We start from the raw sequence: 7,808 nt of genomic DNA on the forward strand, positions 1-7,808 counted from the left end.
GATATATTTATTATATTGGGCATAGTTAATATCCAAAGACATATTCCTATAACTTCAATATACGTATGCATCAATTCCTAGGCATAACTTTTTTAAGATTTCAAAATCTAGTCTTAATACTGCTTTCAATAGCTTATTCCTGAAATAAGTCCAATTATTTGTTAGTTTTTATAAAGCTACATCTGATGTTTAATTTCTTTTGACTATCAGTGAAACCCAAAAGCAGTGACTCTCTCTGGGCCATAGACAGTTTCCAAGTTGTAATTTAGTATTATCTTCAAATAAAAATAATGAAATATTTCAGCTTCCTTGCCTTCTGTATATTGAATCAATATTTAGTCATTATTAAAACAATGCAAATTTATTATCAGAGAAGAAAACATGGAAAAAATCTTAAAATTACCTTGTACATGTTAATTGCTCACTGTTCAGAGGTCTGCTGACACTTACTGGTTTGTACAGGATTATATAAATTACCACTTTCTGGTTTGCTCTTAGTCATGAATTTCTTGTCTCCTACATTTCTCTCCATCATAAACACTTTTCTTCATCTGCCTGTTAAAATGTTACTTCTAAATTTCACATTGCTACATACAATAAATGAATGCTACGAATACAAATTCTATTAAAATTTATTTTGTAGAATGTGGGTTTATACTTGTATCATAAATAATTGCAAAGGTAGTTACTAAGTGATTTCTCCAGAGATATGCTATTCCTAATGTAAAATAGTTTGTTTTCTTCAGAGATAAATCAAAACAAAATAAAACCACAGAGTGCTGATTTTTTAAATCAGTTTGTATATCTGAGAATTGCTGGAATGCTTGAAATATTTGCTTTCTAAAAATTGTTCAAATATGAGTATATTTTGACAACAAATGAATAAATATAGATGAAACTCCTTTGACTCTCAGAAGACTTTAAAATAAGAGCTAATGGAAAAAATAATAATAAGAGCTAATGGGATGCCTGGGTGGCTCAGTGGTTTAGCACCTGCTTTTGGCCCAAAGCATGATCCTGGAGTCCCGGGATCGAGTTCCACATCAGGTTCCCTGTAGGGAGCCTGCTTCTCCCTCTGCCTCTCTCTTTCTGTGTCTGTCATGAATAAATAAATAAAATCTTTAAAAAATAATAAGAACTGGTCATACAAAACATGAGAGACACCTAACTCTGGGAAATGAACAAGGGGTAGTGGAAGGGGAGTTGGGCAGGGGGTTGGGGTGACTGGGTGATAGGCACTGAGGGGGGCACTTGGCAGGATGAGCACTGGGTGTTATGCTAAATGTTGGCAAATTGAACACCAATAAAAAAAAGAAAAAAAAAAAAAAAGAACTGATCATAGCTCTTAAACAAAACCAAAACAAAAGAAACCTCCTTTGTGGCATTATTTTAAGAGTTTTGTTTTTGGAACTATACATAACTTTCTGGTTTCAATACATCTTTTTTTTTCTTTTAAAGATTTTATTTATTTATTCATGAGAGACAGAGAGAGAGAGAAAAAGAGAGAGAGAGAGAGAGAGAGGCAGAGGCACAGGCAGAGGGAGAGGGAGAAGCAGGGAGCCCAAGGTGGGACTCAATCCTGGGTCCCCAGGATCACGCCCTGGGCTAAAAGAGGCGCTAAACTGCTGAGCCACCCAGGCTTCTCACATAGTCTCTCAAATTATCTCAGCATCTTCATTTTCTGGCAGAATGCAAGTATCTAGTGATTATCCCAAGGTCTTTGAAAGCCACTTAAGGGAGGAGCCTTATTTTTTAAATTATCTGTGAAGCAGTCTCCCAAAGGCCAAGCCAACTGCCATTGAACTCCAGAGTGAGTGAAAAATAATCTCTGACTACATTAAATTACTGAGATGCTGGAGCTGTTTTTTTTATAGTAATTAATAATACTTACCATGACCAACACAGACATATTTTGCTTATTGTCATTTCATACTACTGAGATATGGTATTCATGGCCGAAGACATTGTCTCATCTATAAAGAAAGTGTTACTTAAATGTTTTGCCTATTTTATGCATCAGAATCTTGACTATGATGTTTGAAGTCCACATGATTCACATATCTCTATTTAAGCATATTGCAAAAAATTATTTACCTCAGGACTTAAAAACTGTAACAGATATAACACAACTACCTATTTGAATTACGGAATTCATATTATCACATAAAGCTACTCATTTATATTTATTACATAGTTTAATATATAAGTATATGTGTTTTTTATATATTTATATATAGCTTAATATATAAGTATGCATGTTTTATTTAATATATACTTAAATTTGTTATATAATATAGAGATAAATGTTACATACTTATTTGACTGTAGAATAAAAATATCAGAGTTAAAGATTGATATGAATTTTAAGTACTTTATTTGGGAAAGATTTGGAGATATCTTTTTGCCAGTTTTGTTAAAGGAGAGATCTCTATTTAGTTATTATCTGAATTTTTCTTGTTATATTTTTCAGTTCTGAGGAAATTCTTTTTTGTTATTATTCATATGCTGGGATATTGTCTTCCTCTAAAAGATCTTCATAATCTTTGGAAAATTATTGAGTCTTTGTTAAATTACACAATTTATTTTAAGCACATGTGTGCTGTCTTAAGTTCTTCAGTATTTAAAAAAAGCAAAATAAGAGTGTGTATATACTACCTCCCTGACAAGAACTGTGGAAGTCTGAGAATTTACTCAGTTTGCAAGCTAACAACCTAATCTACCAAACAGTTTCATAGTTTCTAAAAAACAAAAACATTAAACTATCAAGTCAGAAGCAAAGGAATTTATTACAGCAATGTCTTTGGCCAGTGTAACAACTTCCATTGGGCAATGCCCCAAGTGCCGATTCTGGCAAGGAAACACTAAGAAGACCAAGTAATACCTGCACTTGGAGGAGAGTAACCACAGTCTTAGGGAACTTGACTGTAATAAGCAGTAGGGTTGCATTCTCTTTACTCAAGAGGGAAACAGTCAGTGTCTTCCGAACTGTTCATTATAAAAACGGTCTTGAAAGAATTAGAAACAGATAGTGCAGAAACTGAGAGATCAAGGGGAAATTGCCTCACAATCCTACCAAGTAGCCTCTGTATCCATGGATGCTTATATATTTCTATTCAACATCTGTAGGTTATATTAATCTCCTTTTTTCTGTTCTTACTACCATAATGGGGAGCGATTTCATTCTGCTCTATTTAACTAAAAAGAATAACATCTAGATTATATTTGGAGCCAAAATCTGTTTCTCCTACTGGACTGAGTCAGAATGTATTGATACTTATTTAGTATTATCTGCAACTAGCTTCTCTGCATTCTGTTTACAGCAGCTTATGGTGTTAATATTTAATTATCTACCACCTGTGGCCTCTTATATGAGTAATGTGAGCCACAAACAAATGATTGTTGGACCTTTCTCTTGAGGGATGTGAACTGCAATAGCTACACCAAGACTTAATGCATACATGTAAAAATAACAAAATATAAGGGACTGAAGGTGAACATAGTTAAATGCCAATGTAAATATTAGTGCTTTATAAAGTCATTCATTTCAGATAAAACTGTTTTTAAAAATGGTTACTAATGGGGGCAGCCCCGGTGGTGCAGGGGTTTAGCGCCGCCTGCAGCCCAGGGATGATCCTGGGGACCCGGGATCAAGTCCCACATCGGGCTCCCTGCATGGAGCCTGCTTTTCCCTCTGCCTGTGTCTCTGCCTCTCTCTGTTTCTCTCTCTGAATAAATAAAATAAAATAAAATAAAAAATCTTTAAAAAAATGGTTACTAATGGATCATCCTGCCAAAAAAGTTATTTAAATAGAAATTTTAATTAGTTGAATATAAAGGTATAATTTTCAGATGTCAACAAAATTAAATTCATCAATTTGGTGTCAAAATTTATCGTTGGACAAAGCAGCACTGCCCAACAGATAAATAATAGGAGCCTCATATGTAATTTTAAAAGTTCTAGTAGGCAAATTAGAATAGAAACAGATGAAATTAATTTTATTATGTTGTATTTAAGTCCATATACCCAAAATATTACTTAAATAAAGAATATAGAATTATTAATGAGTTTGTTTATATTATTTTCTTTATCTTAAGCCTTAAAATTCCAGTGTGTATTTTACGCTTAATGGCATATCTTTGCTTAAGCAGGACACATTTCAAGTGCTCAGTTGCTACAGGTGACTAGCACCTATAATATTGGATAATGTGAAAAATAAAGTCAACTTTCATTTAATTTCTTAATCAAATGGATAAAATGATATTAAATTGAATATTTGTGATGTCAAGATACTCTTTATGAATGTACCTGAGCAAAAGTTTTGAATGTAATCTTTCCATTACAGCAGAATGAAACAGTGGTAAGAATATTGGATTAAGAGCCTGGAGTCACAGGCTCAAGTTTCTACACACTAACTAAGAATCTTGAATGAGTCATGTAAACCCTTGGGTCTTATTTCCTCATATGTAGATGAAAGGCTTTGGGTTTTATGATTTATAAAGTAGTTTTAGTCCTAAAATTCTGTCAATCTGTGCAGACCAAATAAATGGCTAGGGGGAAGATGTAAAATATCATTAACTTGAGAAATAGATTATCATGGCTTTGGAAAATCAATGGCTATGCTTTACTAAATATAGCTCCTAAGTCTACTTTCTATAGGGTCATATAAAAATCACCTAAACATATGTAGTTAATTTGACCTTAAGCATTGGAATAGTCTGAGAACTAACATTTTACAGAAATTATGGGCATTATCTCATATTTAGATTTGAGACTTATAGGGTGTATTTAAGTCATATATTATCAAAAATTCTACTGAGCCATTGTATCTAGTTCAGAAATGCACTTTTTTTTTTCCTTCCAAAAAGAAGTCAGATACAATGAAACAAGCAAAATGTAGTAGAGGGGGAAAAAAAAAAAACAACGATGTATTTATTAAACATGCTGGGGGAAAAAAAAAAAACAACGATGTATTTATTAAACATGCTGCAGTCTTCCTAGACACATACATTAACCTGTCTGGCTGAAGGTATTTGCTAATTCATTTAGCCTAAACATTGTCTTGAAAACTCACAGCTGGTTACAAATCCAATCTTTTACAAAGCTCTATACCCGCAGGCAGTTAAAAGAAATATTCAAGTTCAACTTCAGCTTCAATGGGAAGTTAATCATTAAGTTAACTTCCTGATTTTCTTGTACAATTGAGTCAATCACATTGAATTTGCCCTTTAACATTCTGGCTTTTTTTCTGCCAAAAAATTGTTTGGCTCTAGAAGGAGGAAAAACAAAAACAAAAACAAAACCACCCGTATTCGTAGAACAATTAGAAGGTATAGGAATATTTGTTTTGCAACCACTGAGTCTATCATTCCTTTGCTCATGACCCACTGTGTTTGATTTCAGATTTCAGAAACAAATATTTTTGTTTATATTTTATTATAATTATATCCTTAGTTTTTATGGCAATGTAGTTGTCTGCATACAGTCAATAAGAATCTGTCCCAGGCAGCCCCGGCGGCTCAGCGGTTTAGCACCACCTTCTCCAAGCAGTGATCCTGGAGACCCAGGATGGAGTCCCATGTTGGGCTCCCTGCATGGAGCCTGGTCCTCACTCTGCCTGTGTCTCTGCCTCTATCTCTCTGTGTCTCTCGTGAATAAATAAATAAAATCTTAAAAAAAATCTGTCCCTTCCCCTTATTTAACCAGTATCAATTATACTACCAAGATATACTCTTTGTCGTATTTCAGAATAAATCTATTGAATCAGAACTGAAAACCCTTCTTTAAATAATAAGTTGTATTTTGATTTGCAAAGGTAATATAATTGAAACAAAAACAGGATGGGTACCTGGGTGGTTCAATTGCTGAGTTGAGCATCCACCTTTGACTCAGGTCATGATCCTGGGGTCCAGGGATTGAGTCCTTAATTGAGCACCCCACAGGAAGCCTTCCTCTCCCTCTGCCTATGTCTCTGCCTGTCTCTGTTTCTCATGAATAATTAAATAAAATCTTAAAAAAAAAGAAAAAAAAGAGAAAAACAGACAGAAAACTGGCCTGCTAACCTGTTGTATACCTAAAGGTCGTTGGACACTTTACTGGCAAGCCAAAAACCTCAGTATGTGTTGAACACCTTGAATATACAGAAATTCTTCAAAATCAACAAGTACTGCAGGTGTAATACTTGAGGTTTTTAAAAAGTCTAATACTGTATTTCTTAATAGAAGTTCAGGATAGAAATGAATTCTATGGTCTTAACGGTTTGCATTCAAGGAGGTTTACATAGTTAATCCTTTTAGTTGTAGACATTCAAAACAAACCAAAATGTGACCAGCCTTCTTGTTAAATTTGAGTGCCACTTAAGATTATTTCTGATCAAAATGGAGAAACTTTAAAGAAAAACTATAAATACCCATGAAAATTAAAAATATGTATTATGGCAGTTTTTTAAAGATTGTATTTATATATTTGAGAAAGAGAGAGTGTGGAGAGAGAGAGAACACGAGTGGGGTGAGGAGTTGAGAGAGAAGCAAACTCCCCACTGAGCAGGGAGCCTGATGCAGGGATCATAACCCAAGCTGAAGGCAGGTACTTAAGAGACTGAGCCACCTAAGTGCTCATATTATGACAGTTCCAAGAACACCTAAAATGTATTTATTTCATTAAGAGAATTTACCCACTATTTGCTATTTTATTAGAGCCCAGTCACTATGAAGTTGCATGTCTGCTTATAAATTTCTTTTTGGTAGAAAAGATAACTTCTGGGCCTATAAACATTAACTAGGTTTGTATTTAATGCTGCAACCTTTCTATAATGTTCTTTTTTAAAAAATGCCTTTCATAATGGACTATATATTTTGGTTCTTTAAATGCTGTAGAGTCACCATATTAATTCATTAATGAGTTAAATAATTAATATGCACATTCTATTAATGGAAGCTGTTTTTAACATATGAAAATGATACTTTAACACTTAAAACTATTTTGAAGACTAAATTATTCACGTAATTCAGTTATCTTAGCACTATTAGAAAAGTCAAACTGTACTTCCAGTTTATTCATCTAGGTAAATATGTCTTTCATTAGGACAATAGATTACTCATATACTCAGATAACTGTTTATATATTAATACTCACTTTACCAACCGACCAATTCTAGATTATTATGTCACAAACAATTACATCCAAACAGTTCTCTTGAGCCCAGATTACAAAGTCCTGAAAACATACTTTCCCAGTCTCTCCTATCTGATACTATTAAACCACCAGAGCCCAGATTCCAAAACCTTATATGCTCTGCTAACATTTCCTTTTCTGAAACTGCAAAGATTCTATCAAGATGTATTCTCCTTTAATAATAAGGTCTAATGAACTTAGCTAAACTAGAGCAATAGGTTATTTTAGTGATCTATTGAAAAGAAAGTTGACGGTTTGTGTTCTGGGCCATGGACTGGTCTTTGACTTAAAGAGTTTTAGTATTTATGAGGATATGCTAATTTGTATGTGGAGAGCATAACTTTGTCAGATGATAACAGTGTTCTGCATATCAAAAATGTAAGGTTCAGTCTTTAAAGAATTTACACTCTGAATTATTTTAATGATAATTAAGTTTCTGGATCTACTTTATTATTATACTTACAGAAGCCAAGTTCTTTAGACAGGTGCTTAGAAAATTTGTTATTGAGCTTTTTCTAGGCACAGTATTTTCAGTTCCTTTTAAATTTCCTTCTAGTTTCTTAATCGTCTTGTGTGTAAAAGCCAAGATCATGGCTGCTAAATCTCTTATTGTTTATTTTTACTCTCATAAAGCACA

This window comes from Canis aureus, chromosome 33 (assembly GCF_053574225.1).
Source record: "Canis aureus isolate CA01 chromosome 33, VMU_Caureus_v.1.0, whole genome shotgun sequence".
Classification (NCBI taxonomy): Eukaryota; Metazoa; Chordata; class Mammalia; order Carnivora; family Canidae; genus Canis; species Canis aureus.